This window comes from Schistocerca americana, chromosome 7 (genome assembly GCF_021461395.2).
Source record: "Schistocerca americana isolate TAMUIC-IGC-003095 chromosome 7, iqSchAmer2.1, whole genome shotgun sequence".
NCBI classification, from domain to species: domain Eukaryota; kingdom Metazoa; phylum Arthropoda; class Insecta; order Orthoptera; family Acrididae; genus Schistocerca; species Schistocerca americana.
The window spans coordinates 587,536,954-587,549,837 of record NC_060125.1 but is presented as its reverse complement, the minus strand read 5'-3'; positions in this window follow the sequence as shown (position 1 = coordinate 587,549,837).

Below are 12,884 nucleotides of genomic sequence, written 5' to 3'. Positions count from 1 at the left end.
TCTATTCAATACTTCCTCATTAGTTATGTGATCTACCCATCTAATCTTCAGCATTCTTCTGTAGCATCACATTTCGAAAGCTTCTATTCTCTTCTTGTCCAAACTATTTATCGTCCATGTTTCACTTCCATACATGGCTACACTCCAAGCAAATACTTTCAGAAACGACTTTCTGACACTTAAATCTATACTCGATGTTAACAAATTTCTCTTCTTCAGAAATGCTTTTCTTGCATTGCCAGTCTACATTTCATATCTTCTCTACTTCGACCATCATCAGTTATTTCGCTCCCCAAGTAATTAGTAACTCTGTATTCCTTGAATATTCCTGAATATTATTGCACTTCCTTCTTTCGTCGATCAACTGAAGTATTCCTTCTGTTACCCATGGTTTGTTCGCAATTACCTTCTTTGTACGTTTGTTTTTGTTTCCAGCTCAGTCATTGCCCTTTTTAGAGAGGCCCATTCCTCTTAAAATAAACTGCCTACTTCGCAGATGCTCATCGCAGTATCTATAGCCTTGGAGAACTTCTAGTGTACCTCTTCTTTCTTTAGTACTTCCGCATCTCACTTCTTTGAGCATTGCTACCCTCTGGCGAGTCTGTTAAACTTCGGCCCATTGTTCCTCAGTACTAAATTGTGGTCTTATTTTATATCTGCTCCTGGGTAAACCTTACAATGCAGTATATGATTTCGAAATCCCTGCCTGATCATGATGTAGTCTAACTGAAATCTTCCCGTGTATTCCTGCCTTTTCAAAATATGCCTCCTCCACTTATGGTTCTTTAACAGAGTGTTCGCTATTACTATCTGAAATTGATTTGCAAAACTAGATCACCCTTCCTCCTCTCTCATTCCTAGTGCCAACCCACACTCTCCCACAACCATTTCTTCCACTCCCTCCCCTCCAACCGCATTCCAATTCCGCATGACTATTAGATTTTCGTCTGCCTTTACATACTGCATTACCCATTCACATACGCTCATATACTTTCTCCGTCTCTTCATGCTCTGTTCGCGACGTCGAAATGTATATCTGATGATGCTCTCTCCATTGGCAAAATATTCTGGAATAGTCCCCCATTCGGATCTTCGGGATTGGACTGCCAAGGGGGAGGTGGGCGTTAGAAAAAGACTGAGTGTAACCTTCACCTACAGAAAGTAGAATTAAGTCCCTGCCCGAGCTGAAGTTACACACTGGTGGAGGGGACACGGCACAGAAACCAGCGCAGACGCTGCTATCGGAGTAGCTGACGGTGACAGAGCGGGACGCCTTGCCCTGACGCTAGGAGTGTTGCCAGTTCGGAACACGGAAGGGGCAGACCGGCTCGCCGTGTCCGCGGGAACCTCCCCACAGGGGCGAGAAACTCGGCGCTATGACTGCTAGCTTAAAGAACGCCACGGCAGACTCCAGGGCATCAGCTTCCCGCAAAAAAAGGGGGCCATCATTCCACTTGTTACTGTTGTTACTTGTTACTGCATTAGCTCCAATCGACAGTGACCTAATAAACTGCTGTTCCATCCAACATTTTGCTGCCAACTATCGAGTCATTACAGCTTTATTTCTAATCACACATGATGTATGATTCACGTGATACAAAGAAGCAGCGTTGCCTTCAAAGATGTGTTTTGGCAATGTTAGTGATAAGCACCTCTGGTGTTTCACAAGGAGACTACGCGAATACAACAGGACACACAGGAAACCCATACATTGGAAGTGTACGGTATCAAGCACCTTTCATGTAACATTTGTTGAGGATAAGTAATTTGCGTTTCATTGATTTGGCGGTTTTCTCTGCTGCCTTTTGATTCATATAAATACTAACTCAGCGACTGCTGCTTTGCTCGCGTAGACTGTACAGATGCACAGATCTTTTCTTTTGTTTTGTTCTCCGTTGATAAAATTTTTATGTTGTTCACAAATCACCACACATAAACTTTTCACGTTCATTAAGGACATGGAAGTATGGCCTTATACAAATGTACTTCTGATCAAAAGGCGATTCTGGTAGCAAGAGTTCAAGGTTTTTGTTAAACGTGCCTTTTACGTTCCTGTGGTGATATTTCCAAAGAAACTTTCATCCCCTAACATATTTCCTTATATCCAACCGAGATATGAAACACAAATGTTCGGTCATTTAGCTTCAATATTATTATTTATACAACGAAATACTCTCTTAAAATTATTCATCTTCTATTTGACCCCTAATGGGTTTAGTTTCCAAAAACAATGAAAGATATAATTTTTATTTTCAATTTTAAGGATTCAGTTTTAAAACACATTCATGGTTATATAATTCCATAAAACGTTTAATCCTCCATTTCACTCACTTGGAGGGTTGAGTTTTCAACAACAGTGAAACATCTAGGTTTTTCGTTTCTAACAGTGAAGCCAGAAACCAGTTTTCAAAGATTTAGCTTTAAAAATGCTTTCACAATGAAACATTTTCATAAAACCTCTCACCCCTATTTCAACCCCATAGGCGTGGAATTTCGAAAAACAGTGAAATGGGTACTTTTTTTATTTCTAACAGAGAATGCAAACTGAATTTTTCATAGATTTTGGCTAATAAATTCTTGCGTAATGAAATATTTCCATACAAATTTTCATCCTCTGTTTCACCCCTTTAGGGGTTGAATTTCCACAGCCAGTGAAACATATATTCTTTTATTTCCAACAGAGAAGCAAAATTCATATTTCGATAGGCTTAGCTTTAAGAATGCTTTCATAGTCCAGTATATTTTAATGGAATATTTAATACCTTATTTTACCCCCTTAGCGGCTAAATTTCCAAAAGCACTTAAACATGTATATTCTTAAAAAAAAATGGTTCAAATGGCTCTGAGCACTATGGGACTTAACGTCTAAGGTCATCAGTCCCCTAGAACTTAGAACTACTTAAACCTAACTAACCTAAGGACATCACACACATCCATGCCCGAGGCAGGATTCGAACCTGCGACCGTAGCAGTCACGCGGTTCCAGACTGTAGCACCTAGAACCGCATGGCTACCCAGGTCGGCATGTATATTCTTATGTAAGCAAGAAGTCAAATACCGATTTTCAAATATGTAGCTCTAAAAATGCTTTAATAGCTCTTTAATAATGATTTATTTTTTATAGAAAATACTTCATTTGCATAGGAGTTACATTTCGAGAAATGCTGTAATACGTAGTTCTTTATATCTCAGCGAGAAACCAAATACATATTTTCGTAGGTCTAGGTTCAAAATTGCTTTAATAGTGACATGTTTTCTAAAATCCTTATTGCCCATATTTCACCCCCCTTAGTGGTGGAATTACGAAAAATGTCCTCTTAAACGACACCTATGTTATAAGACCAACACCCTCTCAAAATTTCAGGATTCTATCCTTCGCCCTTTGGGTTGGGCGATGATGGGCCAGCGAATCAGCCAGGCAGTCAGGAGGTTGCCTCTATGTACACAGAGACCAAAATGTTTCCATTTGTGGACGTTCTCGAAGTGTGTGTGTAACGTAGCTGGACTGCAAAGGGGACTGATGACCTGAGATGTTAAGTCCCATAGTGCTCAGAGCCATTTGAACCATTTTGGACTGCAATTCGGGTATATAAGCACCGACGTGTAGGCAAGGGACTGGTGTGTCATTCTTGTCTTCTCGAAGTGGGTGCAGTAAGTGCAGAAACATGAAATACGGCGATAATATTACAAAATGCGTCGAAACCGGACCAACATGCTGTTACTCTTTTGTTGGCTGCCGAAGGGGAAACATCGGTAAACACCCATATGAGAATGAAGCATGTGTTTGGGGCAGAGAGTCTGTCGAAAAGCAACAGTTGTGAAAAGGAGTGCGACAAGAGCGCTCTTGCTTCACGACAACAAAGTTCTCATATACCAGATATCATAATCAGGTGTTACGCCAACTCAAGTGGGAGTTACTTGAGCAGCCGCGTTATAGCCTTGATCTCTGCTCATACGCCTTCATGCCTTCTGTTCTTTACAAAAGACCTCGAAGGGTCGACGATTCATGCCGGAAAGGACGTGCCACAGGCAGTTACGTACTTCTTCGCGCAGCAAGGCACAGTGTTTTATTAAACGGGTATATTCACCCCTGTTGCGCCCGCGGAATGATTTCCTCAGCGCTCACGGTGATTATGCCTCAGTGGCATACCGATGCAAGACTGTACCGCCTTCGTACAGAAACATTTTGATCGCACCCTTAAGTGGAACCACTGCCTATTGATTTTATTTTTCGACTTTTCAATCAGTACTCTGTGCTATTTTCTCAACTGTCACCAAATTTCCCTTTAAGAATGTTGTTGTTGTAGTCTTCATTCCTGAGACTCGTTTGATGCAGCTCTCCATGCTACTCTATCCTGTGCAAGCTTCGCCATCTCCCAGTACGCACTGCAGCCTACATCCTTCTGAATTTGCTTAGTGTATTCATCCCTTGGTCTCCCTCTACGATTTTTACCCTCCACGCTGCCCTCCAATACTAAATTGGTCATCTTTTGATGCCTCAGAACATGTTCTACCAACCGATCCCTTCTTCTATTCAAGTTATGCCACAAAGTCTTCTCCCCAATTCTATTCAATACCTCCTCATTAGTTATGTGATCTACCCAACTAATATTCAGCATTCTTCTGTAGCACCACATTTCGAAAGCTTCTCTTCTTTTTTTGTCCTAACTACTCATCGTCTATGTTTCACCTCCATACATGGCTACACTCCATACAAATACTTTCAGAAACGAATTCCTGAAACTTAAATCTGTCCTCAATGTTAACAAATTTCTCTTCTTCAGGAACGCTTTCCTTCCCATTGCCAGTCTACATTTTATATCCTCACTACTTCGACCATCATCAGTTATTTTGCTCCCCAAATAGCAAAACTCCTTTACTACTTTAAGTGTCTCATTTCCTAATCTAATTCCCTCAGCATCACCCGAGTTAATTCGACTACATTCCATTATCCTTGTTTTGCTTTTGTCGATGTTCATTTTATATCCTCCTTTCAAGATACTGTGCATTCCGTCCAACTGCTCTTCCAAGTCCTTTGTTGTCTCTGACAGAATTACAATGTCATCGGTGAATCTTAAAGTTTTTATTTCTTCTTCATGGATTTTAATACCTACTCCGAATTTTTCTTTTGTTTTTCTTACTGATTGCTCGATATACAGATTGAATAACATCTAGGAGAGGCTACAACCCTGTCTCACTCCGTTCCCAACCACTGCTTCCCTTTCGTGTCCCTCGACTCTTATAACTGCCATCTGGTTTCTGTACAAATTGTGAATAACCTTTCGCTCCCTGTATTTTACCCCTGACACCTTCAGAATTTGAAAGAGAGTATTCTAGTCAACATTATTAAAAACTTTCTCTAAGTCCACAAATGCTAGACAAGTAGGTTTGCCTTTTCTTAATGTAGCTTCTGAGATAAGCCGTAGGGTCAGTATTGCCTCACATGTTCCAGTATTTCTCCGGAATCCAAACTGATCTTCCCCGAAGTAGGCTTCCACCAGTTTTTCCATTCGACTGTAAAGAATTCAAGTTAGTGTTTTTGAGCCGTGATTTATTAAACTGATAATTCGGTAATTTTCACATTTGTCAACACCTGGTTTCTTTGGGATTGGAATTATGATGTTCTTCTTCAAGTCTGAGGGTATTTCTCCTGTATCATACATTTTTCTCACCAGATGGTAGAATTTAGTGAGGACTGACTCCCTCAAGCCGGTCAGTAGTTCTAATGGAATGTTGTCTACTCCTGGGGCCTTGTTTCGAATCAGGTCTTTCAGTGCTCTGTCAAACTCTTCACGCAGTATCACATCTCCCATTTCATCTTCATCTACATTCACTTCCATTTCCATAATATTGCCCTCAAGTACATCGCCCTTGTATAGACCCTCTATATACTCCGTCTACCTTTCTGCTTTCCCTTCTTTGCTTAGAACTGAGTTTCCATCTGAGCTCTTGATATTCATATAAGTGGTTCTCTTTTCTCCAAAGGTCTCTTTAATTTTCCTGTAGGCAGTATCTATCTTACCCCTAGTGAGATAAGCCTCTACATCCTTACATTTGTCCTCTAGCCATCCCTGCTTAGCCATTTTCCACTTCCTATCGATCTCATTTTTGAGACGTTTGTATTCCTTTTTGCCTGCTTCATTTACTGCATTTTTGTATTTTCTCCTTTCATCAATTAAATTCAATATATCTCCTGTAACCCCAGGATATCTACTAGCCCTCGTCTTTTTTACCTACTCGATCCTATGCTGTCTTCACTATTTCATCCCTCAAATTACCTATTCTTCTTCTACTGAATTTCTTTCCCCCATTCCTGTCAATCGCACCCTTCCTTTAAGAATTAGCATGAAAGTGTAACTTCTTTGTAGCAGCACAGTAATTTTCAGATAAATTTTATTTTACGCACCTAGTTTGTGTTCAGAGCTGGTCGTAGGCAATGAGCCAATGAACTTCACACTCTTCTGAAAATGTGCTCTCTGTGATTGTTCAAGTAAAAGCCAATGCGGGTAGCTGTGCAAAGTTCCACTGAGCTTTCTGTTCGAATTTCTTCCTGTTAACTTTGGTGGTTACGGGGTACCGAGTTGATCGCCGGACGGAGGACAGTGGAGTGAAGGACGTGGCCACAGGGCGCTGTGCTCTTGGTAGAAGCCGTGAGTCTGTTTTGGCAGGCGGGTATCTTAGACGGCTAGCGGAGCTGCGTGTAAGAAACGCCACGGTGATTGAGACGCGTTCGCTGCTTGTGCCTATGCTGATATTACTTGTAAATCCACCTTCCTTAAGAGACCGTACTGATAATTTCGTGCTGTTGCAAGTGAGTTAAAAAAGTGGAGTCTAAAAGGCAATGAACGTTAATCCTCGTGGAAAGTAATTCAACTCTCGTTCTCTCCCCCCCTTTCCGCCCCCCCCCCCACTCCACTAACATTCTGACATCATTTCGTATTCTCTGTAAGATTACTATTAACGACAATTTCAGCTAGAGAAATGAATAGCGATCTCTGGTACAGTCCTTTCGGTGACCTGTCGTGTCAAACGGTAATCCGGATTCCATTGCGCTTTGAATATAATTTAATCAGTCATATGCTTTTGACGATACGACGCGACAATGAACGTCAGTTGGAATAGTATATGGAGAGGCTCTTCCTACTCTCCAAAAGAAATACTGCAGCTGGAAGAAGATCATCTGATAGGCCTAATGATAGGTCCGATAAATGACGAGTAGCAGAAATTACATTATAATAGAGAAGTATGGGGACACATTTTAACATATCAATTGACAGAGGTCCTCTCCAAGATTTTAACTCACGGTACAGTTGCTCAATGTGGCGACTGTTTGTGATTCAGCAAATGTCAATACGTATCTGCAGTTCAATGAAGTCACTCACATGAATTGCCTGGGAAGGGCATTGCACAGCAGCTTGCTATGGAAAGTGGTTTCGACCAATTTAACTAGACAATATGGAACGTATGATTTGTCTACATTTTCTGACATGCCTGTTCCCTAGTGCAACTACGCAGTGGTCTGTGTTAGTAACCGAAACGTGGAGGAGGTGCTCCGTCCGCTAACATGTGTCGTTTTTCTGTATGTGTGGTGGTTGTCGTACAGTCGTCTTCTGAAAGCGCAGAGCAACTTATGAATACTGCAGCACTCCCCTTGCGTTGAAGAGACTGGAATCAGTATCTATTTGTACTAGACCAACTGTACAAAGTGACGTCGCTGTTGGAAATAGGCCAGTTCGTCACATATCACAGTTGTTAATCTGAAATCCACTAACCTGCAACTTTCAGATGAAGTCCCGTTCGCTGCAGTGGAAGCGCCGGGCGTGGCTTCACCGAGTGTTTACAGAATTACATCCAGTCCGCCGGCCGAAGTGGCCGTGCGGTTAAAGGCGGTGCAGTCTGGAACCGCAAGGCCGCTACAGTCGCAGGTTCGAATCCTGCCTCGGGCATGGATGTTTGTGATGTCCTTAGGTTTGTTAGGTTTAACTATTACTAAGTTCTAGGGGACTAATGACCTCAGCAGTTGAGTCCCATAGTGCTCAGAGCCATTTGAACATCCAGTCCGCTCCGTATGCAGAATTAAGAGATCACTGCAAGTGTGCTACCTTACGCTCACAGACCGCAAATTTATCATGTACGCGATAAGTGTAATCACTGACAAACCACCTTCTACATGTTAATCATGAATGTCACCGATAATGATTCTAATTAGAAGTGGTATGCTTAACGTAATAGTGTGATCTATGACCGATACACGACCTCTCATGATGGCCTATTTTGCCTCACTGCTTTTCAGCTTCTGCAACACAGGATAGGAAAATTTCACCTTGTTCTTAAGCCTATTAGAGATGCTGGAATTTTGTCTGACTACGTATACTGCAGCCCAATTCCACCAGTAGGGTTCTTTACGTGGCTGACGTAATGCCATGTCTCCAAGACACTTGTCTTGAAGAGTTGTGACACCCTACACTACCTACACTCTCTCTCGCACAATGGTCGGGCAACATACTGCACAACATTATGATATCGTAGGTACCAATTACCTAGAAAATTGTTACAATAATCCTTTATAGAACGTCAAATAGAAGCCGCCCTCGTAGAAGTGTGTGTTCTAGAGAACTGTACGATAATGTGACGCAATATGTTGACTCTACCACTTACATTAAAAGATAGATCGATGATAACAGTATGAGGTCCTCCACATAAGTAGTAAAAAGAAAATTATATTAATTAAAAATTGATGACACATTTAAACACCTAGAGATTTTAATTACGAACACCTAAAATGAAGCCATCACACAGAAAGTGTTGTGGAGAATACGAAGCAAACATCAACGTTTATTGGCAGAACACAGTACTACAAATGTAATAAGGAGGCTGCCTACACTACACTCGTGTACTCTTGTTGTTGATGGAGGACATCGAGGACAGCTCGTTTTGTATTTTCAAGACATATGGGAGTTTAACACATGAGGCAAGCGATTTGGGGTTGAAATCAACAAAGCGAAACCGCATTTCGTTGCGCCGATCTTGTTTTCAGATATTTGTTATAACTCACTATCTTCTTCGAAAGTCACAACATTAATCTGACTCGCACGTACGCAGGCTGAAGTGACCATTGAGATAAATTTAGAGAAATCAGAGGTTGCGATGAGGCTATTTCCCCACGTGGTATTCGAGAGAGAAGCTGCCGAAAACAGTCTGAAACTGGTTCCATGCACCTTTTGCCAAACGGTTGAGAGTTAGCTGGATAGCAATTTAATAGACTTCAATATACATGCAAGAGTACATTAATAATACAAACGAACCTACCTTGAACGGTTTCTCCGTTTAAGAAAAGCTATTTGAAAATGTTTACTAGAATAAACTCTTAAAGTTTATAACACGTGTAGAGGAAGCTTACCTAAAAACTGTACAGACGACAGACTCCAGTCCTAAGAGTTGAGTGCTTCGAAAGAAACCCATAACGAAAGAAGGAAGTGACACAAGGTTTTCACTTCTGTTATTCACTGCGTATGTAGAGGAAGCTGTACAATAAACCAAGAATAAATTAAGGATAGGAATTAAAGTAGAGCAGCAAAGAAATCAAGACTTTAAGGTGTACCCATGATATTACAATTATGTGACACAGGCACAATGGACTCTGAAGATCACTTAAATGCGATGGGAAGAATTTTCAGAAAAGGTTGTAAGATGAACATCAATAGACCTAAAAATACCGGTAACAGAGTGTAGTTTAGTAACGTCAGGTGGGTTGGATTGGAAAATGAGACACTAAGAGCAGTAGACAATTAGATAGTAAAAGTCAATATCTGGTCAAATGCTACTTTGTTAAAACTGATCAACGATTTCGGCTTTGCAGCCAGCTTCAGGCCCACAAATGACAAATTATAAACAAAACCATATCAATTTATTCATAAAAAATGTGCATTAAATTTGTAATTAAAGTGAGCAAGTTATCTAAAAATTACATTTGCAACATGTAGACTCGCAGTAAGAACATAAATCTACAAGAGCGTTGGGTGTATATTTGTAGGTCAAGTAACATTTACAATAATCAGCGCCAACAGAACACCAGTGTGTGTATGTGTGTGTGTGTGTGTGTGTGTGTGTGTGTGTGTATGTGTATGCGACATATCTGTATATTTCAAAGTAAATAATAAATTTTATATAATAAAAAGCTATACATTAGCACGTTTCATGCGTAATAAAGAAATGTAATACATTGGCAACATAAAAATTAAAAGCACAGAATCAGTTTAAAAGATGATTGAAGGCTGTACCTAAATAGCTGGACGTGACATGGGAAGCTGGACATTGCATTGCAGCTGCCACAAAACTTTATATTTAATACAATCTAGGGCAAGACATTATATCGAAAATAAATACAATTTAAAATAATATAGAAAGCATGAGATACAAATATAAGATTTAATGAATAAAAAGGTAAGAAAGTAAATAATGTAATCTAGACGGAATTAAAAATCGGTGACTCTGAATATAGGAGTTGGCGAAACAGTTAAGACGAGATCAAACTGCTAAATGTCTTACAGAAAACGACAGATGTATTCACTTCCATTCTAAATTATAATGTTCTGAAGTCTTTTTAGTATTTGCCTGGAGTGTAGCTTTATGTGTAGGCAGCAAATGAACGAAAACAGTACTCAGTCGTAGGAGCATTTGAAATGCAGTGAATGTAAAAACACAGAAAATTAAATGTGGAAGTAATTATCCTAATGGAAAACAAAACAAATGTATGGCAAAAGTTGATTCAAAAAATACAAAAAATAATAGGTTGGTTAGACACAGCAAATGCATCAAGAAATAGTCAACTGGTAATGGAGGGAATATAGGGTGGGAGAGGGAGGAAGACCAAGACTAGTATCCTGTAGGCATGTTGAAATGTATGTAGGATGCATTCGTTATGAAGAGTTGAGGAGATTAGGAAAGCCTGGTATGGATAGCTGCATTAAACCACTACTTTGACTCATGACCAAAACAAGAAGACCAGAAAGTATAAGAAAGCTAACACGAAAGGAGAGCAGGAGTGAAGAAATCGAAGAGGACTATGTTGCCAGAAAATGGATTCAAGAAGTAGAATAGTCACAAAAAATCTATGGGACTTTGAAGGCAATGTCATCAACATTGAGAGTTCAAATGGCGTTCCTCTGAGGAAATATAGGACAATTCAAGAACTGAGAACTGAGGAGGTGTCGACTCCATCACAAAATCGGTGTTCTTGGGAACTAGTGTTGCTCATTGCGAATACCATATGAGACAGGGGCGGGCAAACGTTGCACGCGCCTCATGAGCGTACAGCGCTGCCCGTGTGCTGCTCGCGAGCAGCCGTCGAATGGGGCAGTGGCGACAGCGGGCAGGTTGCGGCAGTGTAGTGCCAGGCTAAGCTGCGGACGTTGAAGCGAAGCGACCACTACGTAGTGAACGTTGTATTTCAAGAACCGGAAAATCCAGAGTGAATCAAGGAAACGGAGAAGTGGAGATCTGCTATCTTTTAAAAAGGAATGGGAGAATCACTTTTTCTTTGTGCAAAAACGTGAAAAATCGAAATGTACAATATGTGACAGTATTCTCGCAGGTCAGCGGAAGTTTAATATTGAACGCCATTATAATAAATTTCAATATGTTCCGATACTTAGTGCAATAAAAGAGGAATTTCTCAAACGATTTGGGGATATATCACACTTATCCCAAGCTTTTGAATAGTTCTCGTGGCAATTTGCTCTTTCTGTAGATGATATTCATCCCAGTTTGCAAGTGGAATTAATAGATCTGCACTGTAGATTCTACAGCATAATTCTCGTCTGAGAGACAAGTTCCTTTTGGCAAGACGTGTAATAGATTTTTATCACGACTTTCCACAGCAAGAGTTCCCTCGTCTCCATCGTGAAGCCGCGAAGATAATGTCAATGTTTGGCTCGACATACGTTTGTGAGAGATTTTGTCTGTTATGAAAATTAATGAGTCTCGGTTAAGAGCAATCATCAGTAATGAAAATTTACGTAACTGTTTGCGTTTGTCTGTATGTAGAAATGTTGTTCCAGACATTAAACGTATTGTAAACTCCACCTGTGATAATTAAGTAAAACGTATCGTAGGTAATAGGTACTCTTTCAAACCACGATTTCTTTCAACCAGCCGGCCGCGGTGGCCGTGCGGTTCTAGGTACTGCAGTCCGGTGCAGCATGACTGCTACGGTCGCAGGTTCGAATCCTGCCTCGGGCATGGATGTGTGTTATGTCCTTAGGTTATGTTTAAGTAGTTCTAAATTCTAGGGGACTGATGACCTCAGATGTTAAGTCCCACAGTGCTCAGAGCCATTTGAACCATTTCTTTGAAGCACTCCTACTAACCTTATTCCTTCATTCAATAAACCAGGCTAGGAAACAAAAAGCATTACAGAGGAAGAAGCGGAGAGACGGTATGGTGGGGAGTGGAGTGAAGCGGGTGACCAGCTGTGTGTACGCAGAACACCTGTTAAGTGCACATGTGCAAGTGCATCGCACACGTGCAGGATTCCTGCTCGCCCCTGATATGAGAGAACAAAACCTCCCACTACATGTAGCCAATCGATTGGGCCATTATATGCGTGAGAGATGGAAGAGAGAGACAGGAAATGAATTATTATTCGTTTATTAATTTTTGTCTTATAACTTGAAGTAGTAGCAGTTGCAGTAGTTGTATTGGTAGTATTAGTAACAACAACAATAATAATAATAGCAAAGAAAATTCCGCACACACAGTCACACACACACACACACACACACACACACGAGTGCAAACTTATGCTTCCTCATCCTCTGTAGCTCCCATCATCCCTCAGTCATCCAGTGCTCACCATTAAAAAAATTTGTAATTCAAATTTCTTT